The sequence below is a fragment of the Cetorhinus maximus genome, chromosome 1 (genome assembly GCF_964194155.1).
Source record: "Cetorhinus maximus chromosome 1, sCetMax3.hap1.1, whole genome shotgun sequence".
In the NCBI taxonomy this organism is placed as follows: Eukaryota; Metazoa; Chordata; class Chondrichthyes; order Lamniformes; family Cetorhinidae; genus Cetorhinus; species Cetorhinus maximus.
In genome coordinates, this window is record NC_135879.1 from 169,273,769 (window position 1) to 169,285,557 (window position 11,789).

An 11,789-nucleotide genomic window follows, 5' to 3' on the forward strand; every position below is an offset into this window, starting at 1 on the left:
AGAAACAGTGTCCAACATTAGATGTGATTCTGCGATTGGACAACATTTGCTAAATAATCCTCAGTGTGCTAAGAATTACGCTGACAATCAAATTAAGATTGTCAGTCGGACTTGCAGTGTGGCGCATTTGCACGTACTGGAAGCTACATATATTAATATACAGGGCCCTGTTCTTTGCAGACAGAAAGAGCATGTACACACATTTCACCGGTTTCAGCTAAACAAAATAAGTGACAACCATTCGCTGGTTCATTCACCAGGGCAATGTCTTGACCAATCAGAATCGAGCTGCCTGGTTTAAATTTAAAACAACCCTTGGCGATTAACTGTCAGTCACCATCAACTGGTGTATTCTCCATGCCAATGCCTCTACCAATCAGAGTCCACTTGCCTACAAATCAGCACTCTTCTCATACAGTATAAATTTGATGATTTTTCTGACATTGGCATTATCTTGCGAATTGTCCTGATGAGAGCAAGACGAAAAGCTTCAACAAAAAACTCCTTTTTTCAGCAGTAGTTCTGTACTACCAAATGACTTTATTATTAGATGAGTAAAATAATTTACCAGCTTGCTTGGCTACATGCTGCATCGGTGCAGTGGCGCAACTACTAGTTATCAGCTTTGCATGCCTGGCTTTTCCTGAGTTTTGAGTAGTCCAAGTGACCCTTGACTCAGCCCAAACTGCCTGACCTGAAAACTGCAAGATCTGAAACCCAGCAATGACTCAGTCCCAAGGTTGCCGGTTTTGAGATCCTGTACCTGTATATGGTGGATGTGCCAATGAAGGTTTAGTTAACTTAGAAATTCTCAATAAAGTTTTGCATAACAGGGACTTTGGATAAAATCTAGATGAATCCAGAATTAAACATAGGACTGCATAAGAAACTGATGTAGAGAAAAGTAGAGATTGCATGCAAGAGGTGTCATGTCACACTACTTTGATTAGCACGAGGGCACTTAAAAATTGTGTACTACTTGTAAGATCTGTTTTAGAAATTGCTCTTTTAAAAAACAAAATAATTTTGAGATTATCGTACAATGCCTTTATAGTTTATTTCTTAATAAACTTTCTTCCTCTCAACTGCCTTTTCAATAATTGTAATTATATCAGGGTTATAAGGGAAATTTGTTCCCTTTTCCTATGATGCAGAGCCATGAAGAAAAACTGGGCAAACATAACTAAAACAATAGCCAATTCCAATGTTGGTAAATTTTTTGTAAAGGTTATTGTAAAAATGTAGAGTTTATTCAAAGTTACACCATCTTTTGGATCATTATTTATTCCCTCTCATTCCACTGCCAGCCATTAGATTTTGCTGCATAGGAGAGCTTCATTTTGGTTAGTCATCTTGATTTGGTTGATTTCTAGACTAGTTCTTTGCTTATACTTTTCTACTTAATTTGCAAAATATGGGAGAAGAGGTAATTAGGTGAGAATATTATGTTCAAACATGAAAAGACATCTCAGCATATGCATTATTGGAAATAATTTACCTACTTCGCTATTGTATGCTCAAGTTTAATGCAAATAGCTAAGGTTGCTGAGGGATTTTACTGTCACATTTTTTTGCAAAGGGACCTGGACATGGCTTTTGTTGAAGTGTTAATTTTAATTGAGCTCACAATGCTTTATAAATGCTGTCTATGATAAGAAACCCGGGGTGCTTTTTTAAAAAAATATTCGTTCACATGATGTGGGCTTGGCTGGCTGGGCCAGCATTTATTGCCCATCCCTAGTTGCTCTTGAGAAGGTGGTGGTGAGCTGCCTTCTTGAACCACTGCAATCCATGTGGTGTAGGTACACCCACAGTGCTGTTAGGCAGTTCCAGGATTTTGCCCCAGTGACTGAAGAAATGGCGATATATTTCCAAATCAGGATGGTGGGTGACTTGGAGGGGAATTTCCAGGCGGTGGTGTTCCCTATCTCCTGCCTTTGTCCTTCTACATGGTTGGTTGTGGGTTTGGAAGGTGCTGTCAAAGGAGCCTTGGTGAATTCCTGCAGTGCATCTTGTCGATGGTACACACTGCTGCTACTGTGTGTCGGTGGTGGAGGGAGTGAATGTTTGTGGATGTGGTGCCAATCAAGCGGGCTGCATTGTCCTGGACGGTGGCAAGCTTCTTCAATGTCATGGGACCTGCACTCATCCAGGCAAGTGCGGAGTATTCCATCACACTCCTGACTTGTGCCTTGTAAATGGTGGACAGGCTTTGGGGAGTCACGAGGTGAGTTTGTCATTGCAGGATTCCTAGCCTCTGACCTGCTCTTGTAGCCACAGTATTTATATGGCTAATCCAGTTCAGTTTCTGGTCAACGGTAACCCCCAGGATGTAGATAGTGGGGGATTCAGTGATGGTAATGCCATTGAACATCAAGGGGCGATGATTAGATTCTCTCTTGTTGGAGATGGTGATTGCCTGGCAGTTGTGAGGCGCAAATGTTACTTGCCGCTTGTCAGCCCAAACCTGGATATTGTCCAGGTCTTGCTGCATTTGGACATGAACCGCTTCAATATCTCAGGAGTCGCAAATGGTGCTGAACATTGTGCAAACATTGACGAACACCCCCACTTCTGACCTTACGATGGAAGGAAGGTCATTGATGAAGCAGCTGAAGATGGTTGGGCTGAGGACATTTCCCTGAGGAACTCCTGCAGTGATGTCCTGGAGCTGAGATAACTGGCCTCCAACAACCACAACCATCTCCCTTTGTGCTAGGTATAACTCCAACACAAAGTGCTACAAGAGATGCAAATGAAAACCAAATACACCAGTTTATGTTATGCTGTTTCTCATGTTCTGCTCCAATCTGAAAGAGTGAAAATTGTTGAGTCTTTTCTGTGAATCATCCAGGCCAAGAATTTGTTTTTTTTAATTTGTTCACAGGATATGGGCATTGCTGGCTAGGCAAGCATTTGTTGCCCATCCCTAATTAACCTTGAGAAGGTGGTGGTGAGCTGCCTTCTTGAACCACTACACTCCATGTAGTGCAAGCGTACTCATGGTGGTGTTATGGAGGGAGTTCCAGGATTTTGACCCAGTGACAGTGAAGGAACAGAAATATTGTCTAAGTCTAATTCAAGATGGTGTGTTTTTTGGAGGGGAACTTGCAGGTGGTGGTGTACCCATGCATTTGCTGCCCTTTTCCTTCTAGGTGGTTGAAGTCACAGGTTGTGGGTTTGGAAGGTGCTATTGAAGGAGCCTTGGTGAGTTGCTGCAGTGTATCTTGTTGATGGTAGACACTGCTGCACTGCAGCGGTGGTGAAAGGAGTGAACGTTTAAGGTGGTGGGTAAAATGCCAATCAAGTGGGCTCCTTTGCCCTGGATGGTGTCGAGCTTCTTGAGTGTTGGAGCTGCGCTTACCCAGGCAAGTGGAGAGTATTCCATCACACTCTCAACTTGTAGCTTGTAGATGATGGACAGGGTTGAGTTCAGCTCCTTCTGTCCATGTTTGAACCAAGGTTAGAAGTTGAATGGCCATGGCGGAACTTAAACTGAGCATCAGTGAACAGGTTATTGCTGAGTAAATGCCTCTGGATGGCACTGTCAATGATCCCTTCCATCACTTTGCTGATGGTCGAGAGTAGACTGATGAGGCGGCAATTGGCCCGGTCGGATTTGTCCTGCTTTTCATGGACAGGGCAACCCCGGGCAATTTTCCACATTGTCAGCTAGATGCCAGTGTTGTAGCTGTACTGGAACAGCTTGGCTAGGTGTGTGGCTAGTTCTGGGGCACATGTCTTCAGTGCTATTGCTGGGATATGTTGCCAGGGCCCATAGCCTTTGCCATATCCAATGCCTTTAGCCATTTCTTAATATCACATGGAGTGAATCAAATTGGCTGAACACTCTGAAGAAGAGTCGCACTGGACTGAAACGTTAACTCTATTTCTCCCTCCACTGATGCTGAGTTTTTCCAGCACTTTGTTTTTGTTCCAGACCACCAGCATCCATGTATTTTGCTTTCATTATTAAGGCTGAAGACTGGCATCTGTGATGCTGGGACATCAGGATCAGAAGGAGACAGAGATGGTCATCCATTTGGCTTCAGCAATTCTGGCTGAAGATGGCTGCAAATGCTTCAACCTTGACTTTTGGCACTGATATGCTGGGTTCTCCGTAATTGAGGATGGGGATATTGGTATCGTCTCCTCTGGTTAGTTGTTTAATTTTCCACCACCGTTCACGATTGGATGTGCAGGACTGCAGAGCTTTAGATCTGATCCATTGGTGCTGCTTCCGTTGTTTGGCATCCAAGTCGTCCTGTGTTGTGGCTTCAGCTTAATGTCTCATTTTTAGGTATGCCTGGTGCTGTTCCTGGCATACCGTCTTACGCTATTCATTGAACCAAGGCCGATACCCTGGCTTGATGATAATGGTAGAGTGGGGGATATGCCAGGCTATGAGGTTACAAATGATGGTTGAATACCATTCTGTTGTTGCTGATGGCCCACAGTGCCTCATGGATGCCCAGTTTTGAGATGTTAGATCTGTTTTGAAATCTACCCCAATTAACACAATGGTAGTGTCACACAACACGATGGAAGATATCCTCTGTGTGAAGATGGGACTTAGTCTCCATAAGTACTGTGCAGTGATCATTCCTATCAATGCTGTCATGGACAGATGCATCTTAGACAGGCAGATTGGTGAGGATGTGGTCAAGTATTTTTTTTTTCCCTCTTGTTGGTTGCCTCACCCCACCTGCTGCAGACCCAACCTAGCAACTATGTCTGTCAAGACTGCCAGCTCGTAGGATTAATTGCTTGATTTCTGGTCAATTGCCACTTTTGCATGAGGTTCAAAGTGGAGTACCACAGAATCCATACATGCTAATTCTGTGTGAGGAGGGCATTCCATCTTGGTAATTTTGGCATATTATTTGCTGTTGCTGCCTTTGCTGGTGGATTTGAGAGCCACTACTCATCCAAAGTGTTATCGGGAACCTTTTTGCAGTTAGTCAGAATTTGAATGAGGTGGCATTCTGCAGGATCGGACTGCCTGAGAAAGATGTTCTCCTCTTTTGTTTTCATTTTATAGAGAGGACCACAGGAGATTTAATATTATTGAAATTTTCATTTTACTTCATTTACATTCATTTACAATTTACTGCACTCAAACTTATTCTCCCAAGTTTAAGGAAGGCAGATTTAGAGGGTTATTGAGATAGGCTATCATAGGATGAGTAAACCACATTGTACTTATGTGTTAACGTAATATGACCCTCACAGTGCTGCCTACAAATTGAATATCATTGGAATATTACTGCTCATTGTTTTTAATATATATGTTGAGCAGTACCAATATACCCATGTAATCTTCCCTATGTTTCTATTTTGTCATGGAAAAGCACATTAAGTGTGCTCTCCTAGTTTGCTATGGTTTTTATTTACACCTGTTCCTAATGTATTATTTTGAGTGCATCAAATACCAAAGCCCTCAGATAGTTCAGTACTGGTGAATGGCATAGGGTTACTGTTAATTTCATAACAGTAGGTGGCAGATTAACACTGGAATTCCAGAAGAAATCTTAGTTTTTCACACATTTGGAAACATTTGACTATTCATTTTACAACTAATATCAAACGAGTTTGGAGAATAATTATATTAATGCACCACTGTACCTTGGTAGTTCCCGCAAATAAATATCCCATATCTTCAAAATAATGTGAAAAGTTGCCAACTGACTCAGTTTCTTTGTAAATTTGGCAACAAATTGTCAAAATATCTAATTCATATTTGAATATTTTAGAAAAAAACGTGCACCAACTTTGACATTATGGCAGAATATTGAGCTCGGCGGGTGGACGCGTGCGCAACCGGGCCGCGCATAAAATGATGTGCGATGACGTCAAGCGAGTGTCCCGACGTCATCGTGTAGTGCCGTGATATTTCATTCGGAAGACAGGCGCCTGAGTCAGCAGTGCGCCTGCCGACAATTAAAAGGCCTATTAAGGCCATTAAAAAGGTACTTAAGTTCAAATTTATGCTGCCCGTCCAACCTTACAGTTAGCGGGCAGGCAAAAACGCCAAACAGCCTTTGCACTTTTTAGGAAGCATCATCCACAGGCGGGATGAGGTTTCCTAAAGCAAATAATAAAATAAAAATTTTACACTTGAATTAAAGCCATGTCCCTGCTCGTGTGACAGCTGAGGGGACATGTTATATGACATTTCTGTTCAGTAAGTTTTTTTAAACAGCGCTTCATCTCCCTGAGGCAGATTGAAGCGCTCTTTCGCACGCAAGCGTCAAGTTCATGCTAGGCCCGCTCGCCCTCCTCCCCTTGCCCGCACAGGCTGAGCACTGTCAGTTGCGTTCCACACTGAACAGGCCTTAATTGGCCCGCCCATGTAAAATTACGGTGTGGTAACAATTGCAGGAGGCGGTCGGCTTCCTGACCTCCCCCCACCTAGCACTCCCACCAAGGGCAAAATCCTGCCCTATGACTTTAGAAACTCGTCAGGTCATTAAGATTTGCATAGAAAGTACTGTCATACAATCTAAGCAGTCCATTATTATTAATGTTGCAACTTGTCATTTAACCAAAATAAAAACTTGCTTTTATGTTGTGCCTTTCATGACCACAGGACATGCCATGAACTTTGCAGTCAATTAATTGCTTTTGTAGTGTAATCACTGTTCTAATGTAGAAACTTGACAGCCAATTTGCACACAGCAAGCTCTCAACAGCAGTGTGATGATTGCTAGACTGGTTTTTGTGATGTTGATTGAGGAATAAATATTGGCCAGGACACAACAGTGAATCAGTGAAGCTCAACGCAAACTGGAGGAACAGCATCTCATCTTCTGACTAGGTACTTTACAGCCTTCCGGACTGAATATTGAGTTCAACAACTTTAGATCTTGAACTCTCTCCTCCATCCCCACCCCCTTTACGATCCCCTTTTTCCAATAATTTATATATATATTTCTTTTCCCAACTATTTTCGATTCCTCCCCCCCCCCCACCCCACTCCACCCCCACTAGGGGCTATCTGTCCCTTGCTCGTCCTGCTTTCTACCCTTAATGTCCCCATTAGCACATTTCTTAGCTAATATCACCACCGTCAACACCTCTTTGTCATTTTGTCTATGATATCTTTTGGCAATCTCCACCTATCACTGGCCCTCTATCCAGCTCTACCTGTCCCCCCCACCAAACCAGCTTATATTTCATCTCTTTTCTATTTTTCCTTAGCTCTGATTAAGAGCCATTCGGACTCGAAACATTAACGGTATCCCTCGCAGCAGATGCTGTCAGACCTGCTGAGTTTCTCCAGGTATTTTTGTTTTTGTTCACAACAGATAACTCCCTTGATCTTTGGAATAGTGCCATGAGATCTACGTCTACTTGAGAGGACAGATAGGCTTCGATTTCACAGGTTTTTGGTGCAAAGGTGGGGTGGAGGTGCTGCTTTTTATATTTTTTTCAGCCTCCAGAGGTTGGTGAGTGTTCAAGGCTTTAGTCAGGTGTGCAGGTAGGTGATTGTTTTGTGAGTTTTTAAGATTTTATCCTTCTAAATGCAGTAGTTTAAATCGGTACTGGGGAAATATAAGTAGTGCGTTAAATGTATAGCTTAACTAGCTAAACTACTTAGTAGAACAAATGACAACAGTTGATCACTAAACTTGAAATCTAATTATTTAAATTAAACACAGTAAAGATCACAGGGCAGGTGATGTGTTGCAGCTGTAACATGTGGATGCTGCTGGATATCGGTGTGATCCATGACAACCACATCTACAGTAAATGTCTTTAGATCCAAGAACTTCGGCTCTGAGTTGATGACTTGGAGTCCAAGCTTCGGACACTGAAATAGATCAGGGAGGAGGAAAGTTACCTGGACACTTAGTTCCACGAGGCCGTCACACTCCTTGTGGTAGGTACTTCAGATATGGTTCCTGGTCAGGAACAGGAGGGTGTTGATGAGGAAGGTATGAGGATCCAGAAAGTAGCAATGGAGATACCTTGAACCTGTAGGACAATTGCAAGGACTGAGGTTCTTGCAACATGTGGGGGGAACAAGAGCAGGAACTGCAGGGAGGATGAGCAAACTGATCAGGGCACCATGGTGGAGGAAGCCATTCAAGTAAGGGGAGTAAAAAGGAATGTAGTTGTCGGGGGCAGTATAGTTAGGGGGGTAGATACATTTTTCTGCAGCTTTGAGTGCAAGTCCCAAACGCTGTGTTGCTGCCCGGTGCTAGGGTTTTGGATATCTCCTCAGGGCTGAAGCAGAACTTGGAGTGGGAGGGGAAGGATCCAGTTGTTGTGGTCCATGTGGCAGCTCCAACAATTTACTCAGTACCACTTCTCTGGTGATTGTAATTTTCCTGAGTTCATCCCTACCTTCCATTTCCTGATTTATAGCAGCTTCTGGGATGTTACTTGTATCCGCTATATTGAAGACTGATGCAAAATACCTGTTCACTTCACCTGCCATTTCCTTGTTTCCCATTATCAATTCTCCAGCACCAACGTTCACTTTGTTAACTCATTTCTTTTTCAATTATTTATAGAAACCCATGCTATCTGTTTTTATATTTCTGTCTAGCTTTCTCTCGTACTCTAATTTTTCCCTCCTTAATGATCTTTTAGTCATCCTTTGCTGTTCCTTTTATTCTGTCCAATCTTTTGGCCTTCCACCTATCTTTGCACAATTATGTACCTTTCAGTTTGATGCTATCTTGAACCTTTCTAATTAAGCACAGATGGTGTGTCTGTCCCTTGCACTTTTTCTTACTTGTTGGAATGTATCTACTCTGTGTATTCTGAAATAACCCCTCAAATGTTTGCCACTGCATCTCTATTGACCAATCCCTTAACCTAATTTGCCTATTCACATTAGCTAGCTCTGCTTCCATGCCTTCATAATTGCCCTTTTTTTAAGTTTAAAAACATAGTCTCAGACCCACTCCTCTCTCCCTTAAACTGAATGTAAAATTCAAGCATATTATGGTCGCTGTTACCTGGGCGCATCTTCACTCTGAGGTCATTAAATATCCCCATCTCGTTGCTCAATACCAGGTCTAGTATAGCGCTGCTCTCTGGTTGGCTCCAGAGTATGCTGTTCTAAGAAACTATCCCAGAAACATTCTGTGAACTCCTCACCTAGGCTACCTTTGCCCATCTGACTTTTCCAGTCTATATGTAGACTTAAAATCTCCCATGATTATCGCCATGCCTTTCTGACAAGCTCCCATTATTTCTTCCTTTATGCTCCATCCTACCATGTGGTTACTGTTAGGGGGCCTGTACACAACTCCCACAAGTGACTTCTTGCCTTTACCATTTCTCATCTCTACCCAAACTGTTTCCAAATCCTGGGGCAGCTTTTTCCGGTCAGTGAGCGGGGGCGGGGCCCACTTGCCGACGCATAAAATGACGTAGGGTGAGATCAGGCGTGCGTCCCGACATCTCCCCCCGTCATTTTAGATTCTCAGTTTGGCGGGCGCGCAGCCAACTCGGCTGCGCACCTGCCGACCTGTCAACGGCTTATTAAGGCCATTAAAAAAAAGTAATTGAAATGATTAATGCCCACCCAACCTTAACGTTGGCGAGCAGGTGAAGAGCCCAGGCGGCCTTCCAAAAAAGCATGAAACCTCATCCACGGGCGGGATGAGGTTTCATGAGGGATTTAAAATTTTCGTAATATTTTTAAATAAAAGTCATGGACATATCCCAGTTCATGTGATGGTGTCAGATGAGGGGACATGTCAGGAAATTTTTTTCTAACCTTTAAAAATGTTTTATAATTTCAACTGATCTCCCGGAGGCGGCACTTTGCCTCCTGGTTCAGGGAATTTCTCCCTCCCCCCACCTGCACAGGGAGCGCACATCACGCTGAGCGGGCCTTAACTGGCCCACCCAGGTAAAATGGTGGCGCGCCCCTGATCGGGGGCGCCGATTGGGAACCTGCCGGCTCCCACACACCCCTCAGACAGGAGGAAAAATGCTGCTCCTGGTTTTCTGTACTTAGGTCATCCCTCTCTATTGTGCTAATACTATCATTAACTAACAGAGCCACCTCTCCACCTTCTCGCTTTCTGTCCTTCCTAAATATCCGAGACCCTTTAATATTAGGTCCCAATCCATGTTCTCCTGCAGCCATGTCTCTGTAATGGCTATCAAATCGTATTTATTTATTTCTATGTGCGCTCTCAGCTTATCTGTCTTGTTTTGAATGCTGCGTGCATTCAGATACAAAGCCTTTAATTTTATCCTTTTATTCTTTATATAACCCCATAGTCTCATCTGTTGATTTACTGTTAGATTTGCACTCTCTATCCCTTTCTGTCACGGTCTGTTTTTTATTTCCCGTAATAATACCTTTCTCTTTTGCCTTGTCTCTACTCTTCGATTTACCACATCTTCTCAAATTTATACCCTTGCCCCACTACTTAGTTTAAAGACCTCTTTGCTTCCCTAGGTATGCGCCTTGCAAGAACATTGGTCCTAGCACAATTCAGGTGTAGACTGTCCCAACAGTAATGATCCCACTTTCCCCAGTACTGGTGCCAGTGCCCCACGAACCAGAACCCACTTCTCCCACACCATGCTTTGAGCTACACATTCATCTCCTTAACCTGATTTGTCCTATACCAATTTGCACATGGCTCAGATAATAATCCAGAGATCATGACCTTTGGATTTGTGAGTAATAAACATAAATAGAGGAGTGGTTAATGGACAGGAAGCAAAGAGTAGGGATAAATGTGGCATTTTCATGTTGACAGATTCTGACTAGTGGAGTTCCGCAAGGATCAGTGCTGGAGCCTCAACTATTTATAATCTATATTAATTAATTAGATGAAGAAGCATTGTGTAAATAAGTTTGCTGACGATAAAAAGCTATGTAGAAAATAAGCTGTGAGGATGAAAAGCTGTGAGAGGGCACTGAGTGTGACCTCAATGGAGTGCTAGAGTTTGGTGAGGAGGGGAGGTACTCACTTGTTTTTTCTAACTTTTTCACCCTGTAGGAATTTGTTCTGGCTCTACTACAGGGGAAGAAACTAGCTGTTTGGTGAACTTCTGGTGAGTGGTTAAGATCTGTTCTATTCCTAAAGTTTAAAATAGTACAGGAATTTGTGGTAAAATTAATAAAATACATAAAAGAAAATAAGTAATTGAATAAAATAATTAAGTAATTAATTGAAACAAATAAGGATGGCAGGACATTAAACTGAAGGGCATGAAAGATCCCTTGACATTATTCAAAGATGAGGAGAATGTGCTACTGGCGTGCTGACTAACTTTCAACACTCAACCAACATCACCAAAGCAGAGTGCATGGTTAACTATCTCATTTGCTGTTTGTGGGATCTTGCTGTACTAAATTACCAGACTTTGAAGTCACTTGTTATTTAAGCAAAAGTAATTAATTGGTTCAGTGTGTTATATACATGCAAGTTCAAATGTTCATGTTCAGTTTTTGCATTATTTTCCCCATTCTATAAGCCTCATTTTTGATCAAACCTCTTTTCTTATTCACAGAACCCTCCAACTAAATATCGGGAAGATTGAAGCCATTATCTTTAGTTACTACCAGAAACACTGTTCACTGCCCCGCTCCAACTCCATTCTTCTCCCAAGTAACTGTCCAAGGCTGAATCAGGCTGTCCGCAACCTTGATGTCGTATTTGACCCTGAGTTCAGCTTCCAGTCACTTACCTATGCCATCACGAAGACTGCCTACTTCCACCATTGTGGAGTCATCTGATTCCACACCCCACCTCAGCTCATCTGCACATCCATGCCTTTGCTGCGTCTAGGCTTTACTATTCCAATAC

The 11,789-nt window shown here is 42.8% G+C and overlaps 1 long non-coding RNA gene across 1 annotated transcript; it reads left to right on the top strand.

Annotated features, from left to right (window-relative positions):
* The first annotated feature begins 1,153 nt into the window (after positions 1-1,153).
* On the top strand, positions 1,154-11,573 carry LOC144685355 (uncharacterized). The gene is made up of 3 exons (XR_013577713.1): positions 1,154-1,210; positions 10,980-11,034; positions 11,494-11,573. It is a non-coding gene; the product is annotated as an uncharacterized LOC144685355 (long non-coding RNA).
* Positions 11,574-11,789: the final 216 nt, after the last annotated feature.